This window comes from Talpa occidentalis, unplaced genomic scaffold (assembly GCF_014898055.3).
Source record: "Talpa occidentalis isolate TD23 unplaced genomic scaffold, MPIMG_talOcc4v2.1 talOcc4.4, whole genome shotgun sequence".
In the NCBI taxonomy this organism is placed as follows: Eukaryota; Metazoa; Chordata; class Mammalia; order Eulipotyphla; family Talpidae; genus Talpa; species Talpa occidentalis.
Window position 1 is genome coordinate 59,079,713 of NW_023604295.1, and position 20,036 is coordinate 59,099,748.

The 20,036-nt window shown below is 33.6% G+C and overlaps 1 long non-coding RNA gene across 2 annotated transcripts in view; it reads left to right on the plus strand.

Moving 5' to 3' along the window:
* The window catches only part of LOC129146746 (uncharacterized), a 421,527-nt gene that overhangs the window by 166,600 nt on the left and 234,891 nt on the right, over positions 1-20,036 (plus strand). The window lies entirely within an intron of this gene.

A 20,036-nucleotide genomic window follows, 5' to 3' on the forward strand; every position in this document is an offset into this window, starting at 1 on the left:
CTATAGAGAAAAAAATAAATTATATTTCTGCTGTGAGCAAACTCTAGAAGTTTGGAACCTTAGTAAAATAGCAAGCCTGGGGAAATACTTTAAGACTAGTTATATGGTGTGAAAACTCCAGAAAAATTTACCTTTGTAGGTGTTTGTGTTTATACTTCAAATGCAGAAAGACCTGTGACCACAGGGGAAACCCCAGGATTGTAAAGCTACAGTTTACACCGTTTTCCTAAATTCATCACTTTGTGTGTGTCTTTAAATAATTGTCCTTAACAGAGACCCCTGCCTTCTCTCCTGAAAGTGGCTGCTAAAAATGTCTTCATCTTCTCCTGAAGTTATGTTTAGCTTAACTTCAGAAGCAATGTAGCATGTAAATTCTTATTCAAAAAAGTAAGAATGGTAATTTTCAATTAAGTACAGGATACTAAAATATATACAAAATATTATTTATATAACACAAATATTTAATAACAAAAATGTTTTTAAAAAAGTAGCAAAGTAAATTTTCTGATCTATTTAACAATTTAAAATATTCATATTTAGTGTGCATACATTTGACTATTTGCTTTTACACATAATGTTTCCTCTGGCCATTTAGATGATGATGCACAAACAGACCCAAGTTATACAAGAACCGAAATGAAAGTCTGATGTCAAGGGTTTACAAGAACTACATCAAGGAAGGGAGATGTTTTCACTTCATGTAATATATCTAAACATGTAGATATATTAGAATATTGACCAAAGAACTAAGAACTCTTTGAATCAGTCATATTCCTTAGTTCCTTGTAGACTATGCATTTTAGTTGCATACTAAATATGAAGCTTCTATCACAGGATTAGATTTCTGACAAAGTCAGTCATTTAAAATGTTGCCATAAATTCAGAAATAACAAAATAAAGTTTTTATCAGCTATTATGCTGAAATGTACATTGATTTTTTTAAACCATAACAATGGTGTTTTTAAAAATCAGTTACTAAATACAACAGTTCACACATTTAGACATATATAGTGTATATAAATATTTATGTGTATGTGTCTATACATATATATTTAAGACAGATTGAAAGTTGTATGTACAACTAAGCTAAAGATACCAAATCTAGAAATTAGAAGAAATACATAAATAGGCAAATATAATTTGGCTTCCAAAAACATTCATAATTAGTATAAATAGGCCTATTACCTAAAAAAAAAAAATCTCTGACAATATTAGAGAAGTTATATTCTGAGCAAGAACTGTGAATCAACAAGAAAGAATTCAGAAATATTCACTGTGCTATGTTTAAACGTAAGTAATGAGTGAATGTGTATATTCTTATATAAGATAGATGGTATTTTTTTTTTTTTCTTGTCTGTCATCTGGTCCTCATGAGGCTTTTAGCAATAATAAATAACAGAAAGGGCCTCCCCTGGTGGCGCAGGCGGTTGAGCACAGAGCTGTGAAGTTGTCCTCAGCCTTTGCAGCGCAGGTTTGATCCCCGCCAGCGGGCGAGGGCACCACATGGCACGGCAGACCTCTCCTGTCTCTCCCACTGCTCCCCTCAGCAGTGTATTTCGTCCGTCTGCCTATTCTGTTCCCCACTCTGTCTCTGGTGAATCCTCTCACCCTCCTGCGAATCTGGCTTGTACCCCAGTTCTTGTATAATAAATAAATAAATCTTTAAGAAAATAAATAGCAGAAAAAGAGAGGGGTGTTACAATACAATGCATACAAACTTCAAGTTCCCTACTTGGGCATTACCCAATTGTATAGCTCATGTTTACACTAACTTGATATAATAGCTTGGAAGGATGTCATAGAAAAAGCAGTGATAGATTTAACATTTGAACACCGAAAGTGTTGTAGAATAGAAAATGCTTCTTTTTGTGTATCTGGTTAAAATTGGGTCATTTTACTGACTCATTAGTCAATTTCTGCTAAGAAGAAATGGTCTACCATATTTGAGTCGGAATTTCATTCTTTTTTTTTTAAGATTTATTTATTTATGCATGCAAGAACTGGAGTCTGCTGTGCCATGTGGGTTTATCCCTGGCCTGGGGATCGAACTCGTGGTGCAGTGGTTGGGGATAGCTTCATAGGTTGCATCTTAACCCCTTAAGCCACCAGGAAGGGCCCAGAATTTTATTCTTAAGTCACATTAGTGAACACACTCTAATTCTAGCAACAAAGCAGAAGCAAGTATTGATTATTATTCAATTAACTAATAAAGACCTACCATATTATCAGAGCTTCTCATAGTACAACCACAGTTGAAATTTTATGGTAAAATGAGACTCAGAATTGTGACCAAATAAATCAAAGCAAATCTCAGCATGATTATGTCCATGGCAGGGAGTTATTAAATAATTCCACTTGAACAGAAATTTGGAAATCTTAAAAAGTTAGCAGAGTAATAGGAAGATTGGAACTATAAGAATATTAAAAACATCAGACATTAATGTTTTAAATTTAACAGTCAGTCTCTGTAGTTACTCTCTCATCCTTTGGAAGAATGATTTGACCTCATATCAACCTTCCTACAACTCTGAATGTTGATGAGGATCCTTTAATGAGGCCATTACTCATCACTAAACCAAGAATGGAGGTTCCTTTAACTGCTGCACCAAGTCTGAGGATTATTCATTGTATAACTTGCAACTTATGAACTATAGCTACACTAATAAATTAGAAATAGTTATCACCCCTATTAAAGGTAATATGGCTAGTAGGAAACTTAAGATGAGAGACTCCAGACATAGTTCCTCTGTACTGATGTGACCCATATCCTCAGTCTCTTATCAATCTTATGACCAAAACACAAGGTGACTTGAAATGGACATTGGACATTGGAAGCTGAGGCCTCTATAACATTTCTGTGCTTCCTGTTATTACCAGTCTAGGTAAAGTGAAAGGGAGTTTAAAAATATCCGTATCTATTTATCCATTGTTTCCATTATTTATTTTTTTATTTGTATATTTTTACTTTCAAAAAATTCTTACTGCAGTAACATTAGTTTATAACATTTCATAGGTTTCTGTTGTACATTTATAATTAAACATCTGTACACTACATTATGATCCAAAGTCTCCCTAATTTTTAAATGAATTTATCCCTACTATTCATTTTTAATGATTTTTTTTTAGTTTTCTTCTTTTTTTTCAAACAATATTTGCTTCCCCCCACCCCTCAGGTTGAGTCCCCATAGAATTTTCTTCCCCAAGGCACCCGTGCACCATCACCACAGTCCCCTGTGCTCCTCCCTCCCTCCCTCTCATCCCTCTCCCTCCTCCTCCCCTGCAGTATGTCTCTGATGAAAATAATATTAAATAATGGAAACAGTCCATTATTTAAAATTATTTTCATGAGTAACTATTCTACAACATTAGGTAGTTAAATTTTTTTCTTCTCTCTTTTTCCTTCTGCAGTTCTTTCTCCTCTCCTTCTCCTATTTCCTATCTTTTTCCCTTAACGCCAGTGCATCTTTCTTTCCTGCTCTGCCTCATTTTATTTAGCAGGCATAGATGGAACATTATTAATCTGTGTACAAAATATTGCTCGTTGATTGTAGCTTATTTACTTATGGAAGTTTGGATTATGTAAGCATCATAATTGAAGAACATTGACCTAGATTAAAAAAAAAATGTGTAGGTTATCTCTCTACATTATGGGAACATATCCAGGAGAGGTCACTAACAAAATATATGCAAACTCTTTTCTACCAATGGTAATTTACTTTCAAATTTATAAAGCTCTCCAGAATTAAGTTTGAGAATTTAAGCCAACACTAAATTGTAGGAAATGTGCATCATTCACTAATTAATCCAACAATAATATTTGTGCTCAGGTCTAGTGCTCATACCCAAACATTCTATCGCCTACTGTATTATTATTTAATTGCCTACTGCTTGGTGTTCTGTGCCCTGCTCTGGCTCTGGCGAATTTTTTCACCCTCCCATGCTTCTGACCTGTACCCCAGTTCTTGTATAAATAAATAAAACTTTAAAAAAAAATAATTGCTTACTACTTGGAATCCCTATTTATGGCATTTGTGTACAGTTTATCCAACAGGGAGACCACTACCAATTTGGTAGCATTTATTTTGTAGGCTTTACTATCTTCAGTGACACCATAAAACTTGGAGAAGAAAACTTGGTTATGTACAGGTATTAAAATGATTTTGGAAACAAATGACTACAGGTCATCCATACTCTATTATCAGTTCAAAATAATTAGGAGCTAGATCATATTCCATTTTGTATGAAACATATAGCACTTATTACCAAGAAAAGATTAGGCACTCTGTATACTTATTGAGTAAATGAACAGATATATCAAGCTTTGTTATACCTTTCAGGAAAAATATGAAAGAAATCATATTGTCATATTTGTCAAATCATGTAGTGAATCCATGATGACATTTTTTCTAACATTTCCCAATTTTTTAGGAAAAAAACCAAGATTTAAACAAAAGTGAAATATTTTATTAAATTTTGGAGTTTGCCTAAAAATGTATCCAAGAACAAGATAAAGTTCTCCAAAGATTCTTGCATATATATCAGGATACTCAGAGGAAGACAAAATCCCCATTGATGTTTGCCACTAACAAACAGACAGTAAAGTATCCTTCCTTATCATCTCCAAATTAAGGGACAAATACAAAAATATAAAGAGTAGTATGGGGAACTCCATGTGTTGCATCTGAATTATACAGAAATTCATTTTTACTCATTGAGCCACTCAAACTTTGTATGGATTAACTTCTGTCTCTTTTAAAATGCATGATTAATTCTCAGTTTAGCATAGGTGCTTGGTAATACAATTAGAATTATAGTTTCAATATTTTCATCCACATTTTAATGTGAAAATGATATCATATATTGCTGTCAATGAATTAAGTTATGGTAAGCAATTTGTCAGTAATAAATTTGGATAATATATCCAAATGAGTATTGAGTTTTACAATTCACTTTTACAGCACGATTAAGCCCATAATGAACCATTTCATTCACTTGATCATAGTTTGATTTAGTATACAGACCTAAACTAAGCAGTATACAACTGATTGAGTTGCTCATATTATAATACATAAATATTTAAGTGATCATTCAGATGATGCTGCACTAATTTTCATCTCATTTAATTCATGCATTCAAGACATATATTAATAGCTGACTATGTATCAGATTATGGACTATAGTGAATGCTAAGTAAAGTCTCACAAATATTTTATAATACAGGGTGTGAAACATTAGGGATATTTTCTAGAAGTATAACTGCAAGTTCAATGTCTGTGGAGCATAAAAATTGGGACAAATTGACACTGTATGCCTTCATTAAGCCATTTCTTTCAAAATTGATGAGCATGTGTACCAAAATTTTCAGTAGATTCATTATTTGTTGGATTGCTAATCTCTTTCTTTTTTGTGAAGCACACAGATATACATTTCCATTTATAAGTCTGCCATCACTTTTCTGTAAGTATTGCTGTTGAAGTTACTTTCTTAGAGTGGAAGTTAGGATATAAGGTCAGGAGAATGAAATTATAAGGGAAAAATTTCAGTACTCATCAAATATAAAACTGAAAATTTAACATTTAGTTATTCTATGCATGCTGTCCAAAATAAAGGGTATTCAATCACTACATAGGATATTTTGTGGCTTGGAAGATATTATATGGCATTAGTGTGAGAATATCTGCATTTTTGTTTTTAAATTTAATTCCCAACCTACCTACATCCACAAACACATTCACAAACACCCATAAAAAACTTGCAAACATACCTTAATGTGAACATTAAAATAGAATGTATAGGGCCTCCCCAGTGGTGCAGCGGTTGAGCACTGGGTTGTGAAGCTGCCCACAGCCTCTGCAGTGCCGGTTGGTTCGATCTCTAGTCACCGGCGAGGGTCCCACATGGCGCGAGGAACTCTCCTGCCATGCCTGCTGCTCCCTTCAGCAGTGTACTTCATCAGTCTGCCTGTTTTGCTCCCCATTCTGGCTCTGGTGAATTCTCTCACCCTCCCATGCTTCTGACTATACCCACTGCTTGTATAAATAAATAAATAAATAAATCCTTAAAAATAAATAAATAAAATAAAATAGAATATATAGCTAGGAGACCCTTAGCTAGAAAACTAAATTTAGTCATTTTGACATGCAGATGGCAAATGGTGTTTATATTTTAGCTCCTTCTATTGATAGGACTTTTGATCTTCATGCTAAATTATAAAGTTTATAGAAAACTTATATGTATCAATCATTAGTTTATCTTATAGATGGACAATGATATATAGACTCAAATGAATAATGTTTATTAAAAAACAGTATACTATGCATAGATTATATCAATGTGCATAACTAAAGATATCTAGAGCTTTTTCATGTGTCTTCTAGAGCTACCATAACAAAATACCACAGATTGGGTGACAATTGAAATTCATTTTCTCCAAGTTCTGAAGCTAGATGCCCAAGATCAGAGTGTTAGCAGATTTGATTTCTGCTGAGGCCTCTCTCACTCTTGCAGATGGCTGCCATCTCACTGCATCCTTATAGTACCTTTCTTTTCTCTGGATACATAGGTGTCTCTGTATCCTCAGATTTCTTTTTCTTTTAAGGAAACCAGTGACAAAGATTAAGACTCATCAAATCTTTAAAGTCCCTATTGGTAAGTAAGTCACAGTCTGAGGTATTCAGGGTTAGTGCTTCAACATAAAATTCTGGGGGGAAAATAATTCAACCCACAGCAGTAATGTTATGACCCCATATAAAATGAAATGCCTTGTTATAGGACAATTGACTATATGTCTTCCCTGTATTGAATTTCATATTTATCAAGTCTCGTATTTCATATGCCATTAAATCTATTTGAATCCATGAAGGACAATAATATACTGAGATTTGGCATATATTCTATCATTATATATAAGGAATGATCATTTCATAGATAGCAGAGAGATAGATTTATAGATAGAAAAAGATAGATTATGGGTAGATGACAGACAGGTAGGTAGGTAGGTAGGTAGATAGATGGATAGATAGATAGATAGATAGATAGATAGATAGATAGATAGATAGATAGATAGAGATAACTACAAACAACATATACATGTATACCAGGAAAAATGTATAAGCATACTAGTATTCTAGTAGAAAAATGTATAAGTATTCTAATTTCCATCTCCACTTATCTCTCTAAAACTGGTGCTGACCCCTGTAGACTAAGTGCTTGCTTTTAATAGACTGTGCTTTCCTGGTCAATATCCTTTGCTCCATGTCCCGCTTCATACTTTTCCCCATGCCAGTTGCTTTAGGATGTCTGCTCCCTGTTTTAGAATTTCTAATTACAGCTCTCAGAGAAGCATTAAAGTTTAACTCCTGTGATGTCTGTTGAATGCTGCATCTCATTTTTTCTAACTTAAGGAAAGAATGTCTTCACTTTTTTGTTATTTTTTTTTTCCTCTGTTTTCCACATTGGTCTTTATTTTTTTAAAGATTTATTTATTTATGAATATAAGAGCTAGGGAATAGGCCAGAGGTGTGGGGGGGGTGAGAGGATTCACCAGAGACAGAGTGGGGAACAGAACTGGCAGATTGACCAAAGTACACTGCTGATGGGAGCAGGGGGCGAGTTAACAGAGGTCTGCTGCACCAAGTGGGTTGCCCCCTGGCCGGCCGGGGATCTATTTAGAACTAGGGCTGCAGATAGCTTCATAGGTTGTGTGTTAACCCCTTGTGCCGCCGGGGAGGCCCCCACATTGTTCTTTAAACTGTGATGTGGTCACTTGTAATCAGGGAAATGCAAATCAAAACTATCATGAGATACCATCTTACACCAGCGAGAATGGCACATATTAAAAAAACTAGCAACAACAAATTTTGGCAAGGTTGTGGAGAAAAAGGAACTCTCCTGCACTGTTGGTGGGAGTACAAACTGGTCCAACCACTATGCTGACCTACTAAACATAGAGCCTGCATATGATCCAGCAATTCCACTCCTAGGTATTTACCCAAGGACACAGAAACATCAATCCAAAGAGCACGTGCACCCCTATGTTTATAGCAGCACTGTTTACAATAGCTAAGCTTTGGAAACAACCCAAATGGCCAAAAATAGATGACTGGATCAAGAAGATGTGGTACATATGCACCGTGGAATATTACTCAGCCTTCAAAAAAGATAAACACATGCAATTTGCAGCAACATGGATGGCACTGGAAGGGATCATGCTCAGCGAAATAAGCCAGAAAGAAAAAGAAAAATACCGGATGGTCTCACTCATAGCAGGAATCTAGAAAACTTAAATAAGGGACCAGGAAAATGAATATATATAAGAAAGTGAAAATCATAATCAACAAACAACTATGAACCAGAGGGTGGGGGGCGGGGAGGGGAGGAATTGGGGTCAAAATAAGGGGGTTGCAATTGTATGGGGAACATAAAAATAAAATTTATAATTAAAAAAATAAACTGTGATGTGGATGAGTTTAAAATCCCTTTTTATAGCAGATAAACTATAAAACTAAGTTTATATATATAAACTATTATATATATAATATATATAATAATATATAAACTATTAATATATAAACTATTTTAAACTAAGTTTAAAATTCCTTTTTATAGCAGATAGTTCCATATATACATATATATTTAATTATTTTTATATATATTAATTTTTGCCTTACCAATTCACTTCCTATATCCTATTTTAAAAATGACTATGAGCTAAAAATGGGTCAGGGCATTATCCCTGATTTGCATTCTTTCCAAAGTTCTTACCAAGTAAGATGACCATATTGTTATATTTTTAGAAAGCAAGCAACCATATAAGGAAAAGCTTATAGTCCATATGCAAAGTTTTTGAAAATCCTGATAAGAGAAAACATGAAGAGATTCATCAACATCATTAGGCTATTCTTTCAAAGATTAAAATTGTGTTTTTATTGTACAGGGTAACATCTTTTAACAATAAGCAACCACCTGAAATTGTATATTAACTATTTTTGCAATGGAGACCATTTTTCTTTTAACTGCTTGAATTATACTAAAGAGTACAAAATGAGAGTTACATTGAGTATAAAATTTGAGAATAACAAGAAAAATGTATCTTCCCTTACCAATATTAGGGAAAACATTCATTCCCAATGTTTATAGTCATGGTTGCTGCATTGACATGGTTTTTGCTTTCTGTTCTCATCAATACAATTTCTCTATCACTTATTTTTAAAAACCTGAAGGAGTTAATTATTTTATATGCTTTAAAATTTGGATAAAAGTATGAATCAACTTTCTTATTAATAGTGAACAATATTTAGACCCTTTCAGGGGAACTAATTAATCATTTTCTATTATGGAGCCCACAGAATCTTCAGGAATGTTTGAGGAAAAGGTTTAATGACACAGTCAGGAACATCAAGGAAATAATATCCTGAAACTATTTTAGAGGCAACATACTCTAGACAATGCCCAGCATGCACTGGAGCTTGCCCTGCACTTGCTGGCACTGGGCACTATTGCTAGAACTACTGCCACCCTGACCCTGATTGTAGAACGTTGCTTAAGCCACCATGTCATGATTGTGACTTCTCTGTGCTCCTTGCTTCCCCACATGACCAACTTCAAGACTAAAGCTTCAGGCGTTGATTCTGAGATGTGGAGCCTAAGTCAGATCTATTCCCCTTGACAGAAGAGGAAAGTGTTTATATTTTCCTGTGGGATAGTTATCAAACATACAAAAAGTGTTCAATCATGAGAGATTTCCAAATAGAATGAAAAATGTCTATTACATAAAGACAATATCTTTGCTATATTTAATTATATCTTTGAAACTGAGCTTTAATATGGAACCGGGAAACAAAGATAAATAATCTCATGTAGCCTAAAAAGATTAGAGAAAGAATAGTTACAACTAGTACTCTCTATAGGTGAAGCAGGTAGGATCTGCATATATAGATTTTTTTTGGAAGTAATAGAGTAATTTGTTAATATTCAGCTGTCTCACTGACCTCAATTCCTATGGAATATTTTAATTTAACATGGGAAAGTTATAAAAATGGTTAGTTCTATTCTAGAGATTGCTCTAACAATTCATTTATAAAAGCAGGGATCATTCTTTGCTCCAGCTAAAAAAATTACATTGAGTATGTTGTTAAATATATTAGGTTTGGCACTATGGAGAGCTGTATGGAGATTTCTGGACCTACTAAACATAGAGATCCCATATGATCCAGCAATTCCACTCCTAGGTATTTACCCAAAGGACACAGAAACATCAATTCCAAAGAGCACCCGCACCCATATGTTTATAGCAGTGCTGTTTACAATAGCTAAGCTTTGGAAACAACCCAAATGGCCAAAAATAGATGACTGGATCAAGAAGATGTGGTACATATATACCATGGAATATTACTCAGCATTCAAAAAAGGTAAACACATGCAATTTGCAGCAACATGGATGGCGCTGGAAGGGATCATGCTCAGCGAAATAAGCCAGAAAGAAAAAGAAAAATACTGGATGATCTCACTCATAGCAGGAATCTAGAAAACTTAAATAAGTTTTCTAAATAGGGACCAGGAAAATGAATAACTATAAGAAAGTGAAAATCAAAATCAACAAACAACTATGAACCAGAGACACTCTATGGGGGGTAGGGGGCGGCAGGGAAGGGATTGGGGTCAAAATAAGGGAGTTGCAATTGTATGGGGAATATAAAAATAAAATTTATACTAAAAACAAGAGAGATTGTCTTCTTTTAGTTTCACCAGGACAGCTAAATTATACAATGCACAATAGTTCGATACCCAAGTATCTCTTGTTATTCATTCTAATTCTAGGGAATTAGTAGTGTAGTTTATGTTAAGATGACAAAGTGCCGTCCAATTTCTTTTCTTTTTCTCCTTTTATTCAAAAGAGGGACAAGATCTAAAAAAAAAAATAATAATAATAAATATATTAGGTTTGGTATTTTTACCCATTTGGTGTCAGTAAAGGTTGAAACCTTTGTACAGAATTGTATGGTCATGGTAAGGTAGGCAAGCAAAAGAACAGATGGTAGATTAGATAAAGTGAAAAAGACACAAAGCTTGACTCTCAAACATGTATGTTACTGTGGGAGTCATCACCCAGCATCTGAATGAGGCAGATATGATTTATAAGAATGAGTTTGGATTAAAGTTAATAGGATTGTATTTCTTTTCAAGAATGAATTCTCTGGTTGAAAAAGACCTCAAGTAAATTTTCAGTTAATTTTTTTCCTATAACAATTACATTTGCGGGCCTCCCCAGTAGCGCAGCAGTTGAGCTCTGGGTTGCTAAGCTGCCAGCAGCCTCTGCAGCACCACTGCTGGTGGGAATGTAAAATGGTAAAAACACTATGGAAAGCTGTGTGGAAATTTCTTGACCTACTAAACATAGAGCTTCCATATGATTTAGCAAAACCACTCCTAGGTATTTACCCAAAGGACACAGAAACATCAATTCCAAAGAGCACCTGCACCCCTATGTTTATAGCAGCACTATTTACAATAGCTAAGTTATGGAAACAACCCAAATGTCCAAAAATATATGACTAGATCAAGAAGATGTGGTACATATACACAATGGGATATTACTCAGCATTCAAAAAAAATAAACACATGCAGTTTACAGCAACATGGATGGAGCTAGAAGGGATCATGCTCAGCAAAATAAGTCAGAAAGAAAAAGAAAAATACCGGATGGTCTCACTCATAGGAATTTAGAAAACCTAAATAAGAGACCAGGAAAAAGACTAATCAATGCAAAGTAATAATGAAAATCAACAAGCAACTATAAACCAGAAACACACTATGTGGGGGGGGGATTAGGAAGGGGCAGGGAGAGGAAGAACTAGAGTCAAAATAAGGGGGGGGGATGCAATTGTATGGAGAATATAACCAAAATGAAAATGCATACATTGTACAAAGATGAAAAATGATGTAAGAATTATATAAAATAAAATATTAAAAATAAAAAGAAATTAAAAAATCTTATTTTGCAAATGGAAAAGCTATTTTAAACTATTTAAGTTGTACAAAAAAAAAAGTCACTTAGCTGTTTCTCCATGAAACATCTAATTCAGAGCTTTTAAAAAACTAAAATTTCAAATTCAGCATTACCTCCGTAGTGACTTTCTAAAATTTATTTGTGATCTAGTAAGTAAACAGCTGTATCCTATACATGTGGACACTGAAACCTGGCCCTCACCCACACCCCTGGAACTTTTTCTCTCAAACTTTTCTTTACTTGTATAAAGGTATTTTGTGTAGTTATCTTTTCACTTTTTACCAAGGTCACTTCTTTTTTTATGTGTATCGAGAGGATATTCATTCTTTGTTCTGTGAACTATTGATGGATTAAAAAAATGGAGTCAATTTTGTTCTTGAGCATGGAGTGATAGAGAATGTAAAGTGGGAGAATATTTGAATATTGATGTTTTCGTCTCATTGTTAATGCACAGAAAGAAGTGGTTGTTTGTAAAAAAGTGGAAGTAGTAAATGAAGTGAGCTTTATTTATTTATTTATTTATTTAAAGAATAAATTTTATTTTTATATTCCCCATACAATTGCAGCCCCCCCATTCTGACCCCAATACCTCCCCTCCCGCCCCCCCCCCCCTAAAAGTGTCTCTGGTTCATAGTTTTTTGTTGATTTTGATTTCCACTTTCTTATAGTTATTCATTTTCCTGGTCCCTTATTTAAGTTTTCTAGATTCCCGCTATGAGTGAGACCATCCGATATTTTTCTTTTTCTTTTTGGCTTATTTCGCTGAGCATGATCCCTTCCAGCGCCATCCATGTTGCTGCAAATTGCATGTGTTTATCTTTTTTGAATGCTGAGTAATATTCCATGGTATATATGTACCACATCTTCTTGATTCAGTCATCTATTTTTGGGCATTTGGGTTGTTTCCAAAGCTTAGCTATTGTAAACAGCACTGCTATAAACATAGGGGTGCAGTTGTTCTTTGGGATTGATGTTTCTGTGTCCTTTGGGTAAATACCTAGGAGTGGAATTGAAGTGAGCTTTAATAGCTAGTAAGAAGGCCTAAGAGTCAGGGTTGTGATGGGGAGGAATGGATTAGACATGAATAATGGGCAGAAAGCATATATATGCCTTAGTAGGAAACCAGTTCCTATCTTGTTCAAATCTCACTTGGAACATTATGCAAAAACATGTGTTAAAAGTGGAACTGCATATATAGGGTGTGAAAATATGTTTTGATAAAAATGGAAAAAAAAATTAAAATACCTATGATATTAAAGGAGATAAAAATAGACATGGGAGAATTGACAGGGTCCAATTTATGTTGAAAACCATGAATGCATTGGAGACAATCTGTGAGTTTGAATAGATTTCTCTCAGGTAGTGCTTAGCTTCACAGAAGATAGAAAGATTTATCTGGGGTGAAATTTTCCCTGATTGGACTGAAAGGCAATGTTCTAATAAGAGAGTTGATAACATTGGACAAAAAAATTCAAATTGGAAGAAGAGACATGGTTTACTATTAACTGTAAAGAAGTAACATGATTTAAGTAGGGATATGAAGCCAAAGAGCAGTGATGTGTTCAGTATCTGAGAAAACTAGAGAGACAGGATCTTGCTATGAGATATAACTTGCCAAGTATATCATTTCTGAGGTACAACTGTTTTCAGATATTTTAAAAATGCCCCAGGTATGTCCACAGCAATGACTTAATGAAGTTTTTTCAGTCTCCTTCATCTACAAGCTCTAGTTCACCTTGCATATTGACCCCTCACTCATCAAGTCTTTTTTTTTTTTTAATTCAGTTTGCTTAGTTAGCTATCTTCTCTCCTAATTAAACTGGGTGTTCAGTATCAGAATCAATGTCCATTGTTAACTAATTTCAGAAAATATGTCCTGGGTGAGATATCAGGCAATTGTCTCACTATCATTGTATTTTCTACAAAGGAACACATTTATAGACTCATCTCTCAAACTTCAATCATTTAAATGAACTCAAAGGGGTGGACACACACCCAGCATGACCAACCAGTTTATATGTGTTACATATGAAATGAAGAACAGTGCTTCGTTTCTACTAAATCTCTCTCTCTCTGAGACTGTTAGTATAATCGTCACTCACTATAAATTAAGTTGTCCAAATAGAGTGAATTCAAAATTCTGAGCAATATTTGTGTTCACCAGTGAAATGGACTGAAACACAAATCTCTGTCATTCTGGAAAAAAAATCATCTCTTAGTGGTTCTTAACTATAGTTTCATAACCAAGAAACTCTTCCCTTTTTTAATACACACTGTGAACTACATGTATATTATTATTTGATGAAAGAGCTTTATGGTGCATGACATAAAAAAAAAATTGCATTGATCACCAGCATATTTAAGTAGCATAAAAATGATTGTGGTTCACCTTTTCTTCTGACACATAACTTTATGAGAAAACTTAGAATATAATCAAGACAGGAATAGATTTTTTCCTCAAATGTTTAATATTTTTAAAGTACAAAATAGATAAATATTCATGACAAAATTAAAAAAAAAAGAAAAGTTAAGTGCACACAAACATATACAGGCAATTTGTCAATTAATCCCCTATCAAGAAACAAAAATTCTTACCATGTTAATATATTATATAAGGTTGAGATCAAACTACAGTTTTGAAACTTCTTATACAATAAATATTTCCTGTGTACAAAATATTTACAAAACAATCTTTACAAAACAATCTGTACAAAAATAATCTTTGAAACTACTTTAAAATACTTATGTAGAGTATAATTATTTAGAGAAAATAGGCATGTAATAAAAATTTAGACAATAGGGCCTCCCCGGTGGCGCAGCGGTTGAGCACTGGGTTGTGAAGCTGCCCGCACCTCTGCAGCGCCAGTTCGATCCCCGGCTGCTCCCCGGCCACCGGAGGAGGGTCCCACATGGCGCGCAGACCCCTCCTGCCGCCCGCTGCTCCCCTCAGCAGTGTACTTCGGTCCTTCTGCCTGCTCTGCTCCCCACTCTGGCTCTGGTGAATTCTCTCACCCTCCCGCGCTTCTGACTGTACCCAGTCCTTGTATAAAAAAAAAAAAAAAAATTAGACAATAAAGGTGAGTAAATATAAGAAAACTCATATAATTGCACTACTTTCTAAATGCTAATGATATTTTAAAATACACAAAATACCTTATGCATGTATCTTTATCAAAATTTTTACAAAAAATGTAAGTCAAATGTAGGGGTAATGTTTTCTCACTTGCTTTTAGCTTCAAAATATTATAACTCACAAGTTTAAACACTTGTATAAATATTCTCTAAAAATTTATTTTAAATGACTAGATAGTGTTTTATTTAATGTTTGTAATATCAGTTTCTTAATATAGACCTGTTTTTGAGCTTATAATTTCATAATTCTAAAATCCTAAACAACGCTTCATAGAACATCCCTATAGCAAAATCTTTGCCAACATGTACATTACTATTTTAAAAGTAAATATCTGCTAATGGTATTGCTGTAATAATGAGAAAATAACTTTAAATAAAATTTTTATCTATTTTGTCATAACGTTCTTTAAACGCTTGTGCTAATTTATACTCACTAAGCAGTAAATGGCATTTTAAATGACCTGTGAATGCTTCTTTCTGAACTCTCTCTAGAGTAATAGCTTTGTGGCTCATTAATTAACATTCATGCATTTCAAAATTTTACCTGTTCGCTATATAGGGCTTAAAAATTATTTTAAAGATTTAGTCCCTTCTTTTGAAATGTTTACTATTTAGGGATATTAAATGATTAGAAAACAGGTGTGAAGCAGCAAATAAAGTTCAATACAATATTTACCTTCTAATGCTTTAAGAAATGTAGAATGATAATGTGATTGAGAAAGCTATTTCAGAGATTAATAAAAATACATTTTGAAAATACTTCAAATTAAAATTGACACAAAACACTGGAAATAACATTCCAAGTGACATAAATGACAAAAGCAAATATTTAGCAGTGAACATGTGCTATAGTTCTGATGGTGATAGTGCAGTGTTAGTAGATGAACACTGGAACCAGTTAAGGTGGAACTGGAATAATGAGCCTGCCAGATTTGACAGCTATGACCAGGAACTTGCCATCAAGCCTTCCCATAAAAAAAAAAAGGAAACTGGGGGAAATTGTGGCTAACATGTACAGCAAAAATAAAGCTTGCTCAATAAAAGAAATTACCTAAGGGCAGGTTTACATCTATACAAGAGGACAATGGTCCATGCTCCTTTTCTTACTGCTGGTGAGAGTTGTATACACAAATATGTAGACATATTTGAAAGTGTATTTTTAAAATATCAGCAGTCAGAGGTAATTCTACTTCTGATTTCTAATTCATGGAATAAAAATATCCACCATCAGCTGATATGTGAAATAGCACTTGAATGAAGTTTAGAACATACATATTAAATCTTCACATTATAAAACTATAGCATAGTAGTTCCATGGTCATTATAGGGTTCTTTTGCATTTGCTTAATGTTTTTTAAGTTAAATTCTGACTCCAAATATAATTGGTTTAGGTACATTATGGTTGTATTTAAATGTAATTTTTCCATAAACTCTTTTTCACCTATCACTTTTTATTAAAAAAATTTACTCCTCTTAACTGTGAAATAATCTTATTATAACAAACATTTACAGATTATGTTTCTGGGCTATGAATGATATCACAACATTTATTTAGTAAATTATATCGTTTTAATCATCATTATTAGTTTTTAAGACAAAATGTTTTAATACTAACATACATTTATTATGGGTATTAAATGTTTGTTAATTGTAAAGATTTAACATTAGACTTGCCCCGTTTTCATGGAATTTAATAAGGCTATATCTCTTGAAGGAGTCTACAATCGTTTCTCAGGGTCAATACACATTTTAAAAAAGGTAATATAGATTCTACCTTTAAGGTTAACAGACAGTAGGGGAGATGATATAATAATAATGAATATGATGATGATGAAAAAGAAATAACTTTTATTGAGCATGTACTATGTACCAGTAACTGTGCTAAATGTTTTATTTTTTTTTTAGTTTTTTGATTGCATTTTGTTACAATAACTGTTACTAAAAGAGCTTTTATTTATATACTCATGCAGACAAATTTGAAATTATTTGAAAAATAGCTGTTATATTTTATGATTTTTCTTCTGTAATGATTGCAATTTAGCCACTTATAAATTATTTTAGTCATTAAATTTGAATTCATTTTCTATTTCACATACTAATTCACATACTATTTCTAAAGAATTATTTCTGATTTCTGATTATTCCCATCTGGGATAATAAATACCACACACAATTTATCCATCCCCATTTGTACTTCACAGAAAATTATAGGATATTATTCATATTTATATTACTGTATATGCTTCTGACTTTAAAATTTTTGAGTTTTTTAGGGAATTGTATACAGCATAGACTAGAAATGTGAGAAGCTTGAGAGTGATAAAAAAAAGACTATGTTTATATGGAAATGAAATAAAGCAGCAGCACTAAATAATAATTGTGTCTTGGGGTTATAGAAGAAAAGCAGCAAAGAAATACATCAAGTAGGCGATATGGAAAAAATAAGAACTGGCATAAAGGTTAAAGTTGTTGGAAACTGGCAAAAGTAATTAAGGTTGGACATTGATATGTTCAATGTTTCACTGAGTTCTTAACTCTATAAATTTTACATATTGAACAGTGTAGATAAAGCATTCACAACCATGAACATCAAACTTAAAATTACAAATATATTGCAAAGTATTGTTTTATAAGAAAGTACAAAATTAGAAATATGCAATTTGATTTCATTGACATTCTGCACTAGTTTTAGAATGAAAATGAATTTTTTTTTTTATGAGAGCACACTGTGGGGGAAAGGTAAAAAACAAGATTAGAAATCCAGGAAATTTGCCGTGAAAACTGTCAAACACTGAGTTATTTTCCTACAGTTATGTCCCTGAATTACATGCAGGTCATTAGATATTCTCTGATAGAAAAGACAATGGAGGTCAGCTTCTCCTTGTCTTTTATAGTACAGATAGTTACACCATTATGAGTTAAGATGATAGATTACAGACATAACTAAATGACCACCTCATAACCATCAGAGCCCTGATCAGGATGATGATGATCATGATTAATATGAGATTATTAGTATCATATCTATCTCTAGACCTGTGTTAAGTTTGTGTCAAGTCATTTATTACAGTTGGTTATACCATAATGCTAATGGAGCTACAGTTGTCAATATAAGTCAGCTTTCTAAAGTTTAAATTTCTCAGTTTTAAAGTCAGGGACTGCTATCTTAACCTGCTAGTCTATCTTGCAGTTGAATACAAGGTTCATTCTCAAAGTCTATGTGTTAGGGGGAAAAGGATGTCCTAAAGCTAATTCCATACAGGCTTTGTGGACTCCACCCCCACCCCAGGCCAAAGCCAAAGATACTGGGAACTCCAAATCCCAAAACCACCAAAGGGAAGGTGGCTGGGACCTGAGGGTGGGGTTAAGCAGCCAGGTTGGTATAAAGGCAGACACGTGGGCTTTGGAGGGGGTCCCCCATTTTGGCTTTCCACCAGCTAGCAGCGTCTGGCCAACTCTGAGAGTGACTTTGGGTTTCCAGGTCGGCGGATCGGGTAGGACGCATTAAAGACTTAATTTCCCTATTTTCTCCCTGAGTTGTACATTTTCCTTATTTCCTTTTCCCTTGTAAATAAACCTTTTATTAACCTTTTGTGTGTGCCTGTAGTGGAGTATTAATAAGTCCCTTTTAAGCGCGTGGGTGAGGACCCACAGCCAGGCAACCAGTTCAATATCGGGGCTGTCCTATAACATATGGAATGGTTTTCTGTTTTTTCGTTTTTTTTTTTTTCTGTTTTTTTTTTTTTTTCTTTCTTTTCTTCTGAAGTCATAAATGAAAAGAAATGCTCAGAATATACTGGATGAAAGTGAAACAGCAGCCCAGCTCTTGAGATTCCTTGATGCTTTGGTCTGTGTCTTTTTTTTTTTGCTCTTTTGGGGAACACAAATGTACAGGAAGACTAAACTCCTTAGGTTACATAAGCTCCAAAATTCTAGGATTTATATTACACAAACAACTAGAATGGATGTGTTTAAACCAAATGTTGTTAAAACATCTTCCCTTGAAGAATCAAGTTTTATTTTTTATTCCTGCCTGGAATGACATTGTGTCTATTCACACATAGAGTAAATAAACATAATTCAATTTATATTAAAGGAAATACATGTTTTTCTTTTATGTAGAGTAATTTTGTCTGTTCTGAAACAACTGACAGCTTTCCGATATAGCTATGATTTTTTTGATAGTTTAATTTTGGAAAAAAGTGTCTTGAAAGGCTAAAATACATTCTAAAACATCTTCTGTAAGTAAGCCAATATTTCTAATAATTTTATCAGAATTTAATTCATATCAATATTCTACTAGTACAAATATAAACCTACCAAGAAATAAAATGTTACTATCCAAGATGATGTCTTTTCTTGATGAAATGGATTCTAAATTGAAAAGCTTCTGTTAAAATACATGTGAAAATACATTGTCAAAGAACAACTTCATTATTTTCCAATAGCTTTTTATTTTTTTTACATTTTATTATTATTATTATTATTTCAAGGTAGTATTGGTTTACAGCATTGTATATGATTCAGAGGCTTAGAATCACACATCTTCATATGTATGTTCCCACACTACACCCACAGCCCTCCAGCATAGTCCATTGTACCACCTTCCCTATTTTGTTCTTCCTCCATTCCCCTTCCAGGTGTAGCCTCAATTCCATAGTCAGATTTCTATTGTTATTGGTTGCTTGTGTCAGAACCTTTGTTTAGTTTCTCTCCACTCCATGTATAAGTTAAGTTCTCTGGTATTTCTTCCTCTTTCTGATTTATTTCTTAGCATTATCTATTACACTTCCATTCAGGTTATCACCAATGGTAGGAAGTCATCTATTTTTTTATAGATTAATAGTATTCAATTGTATTTATAGGCCATGTTCTTGGGCACTTAGATTGTTCAACT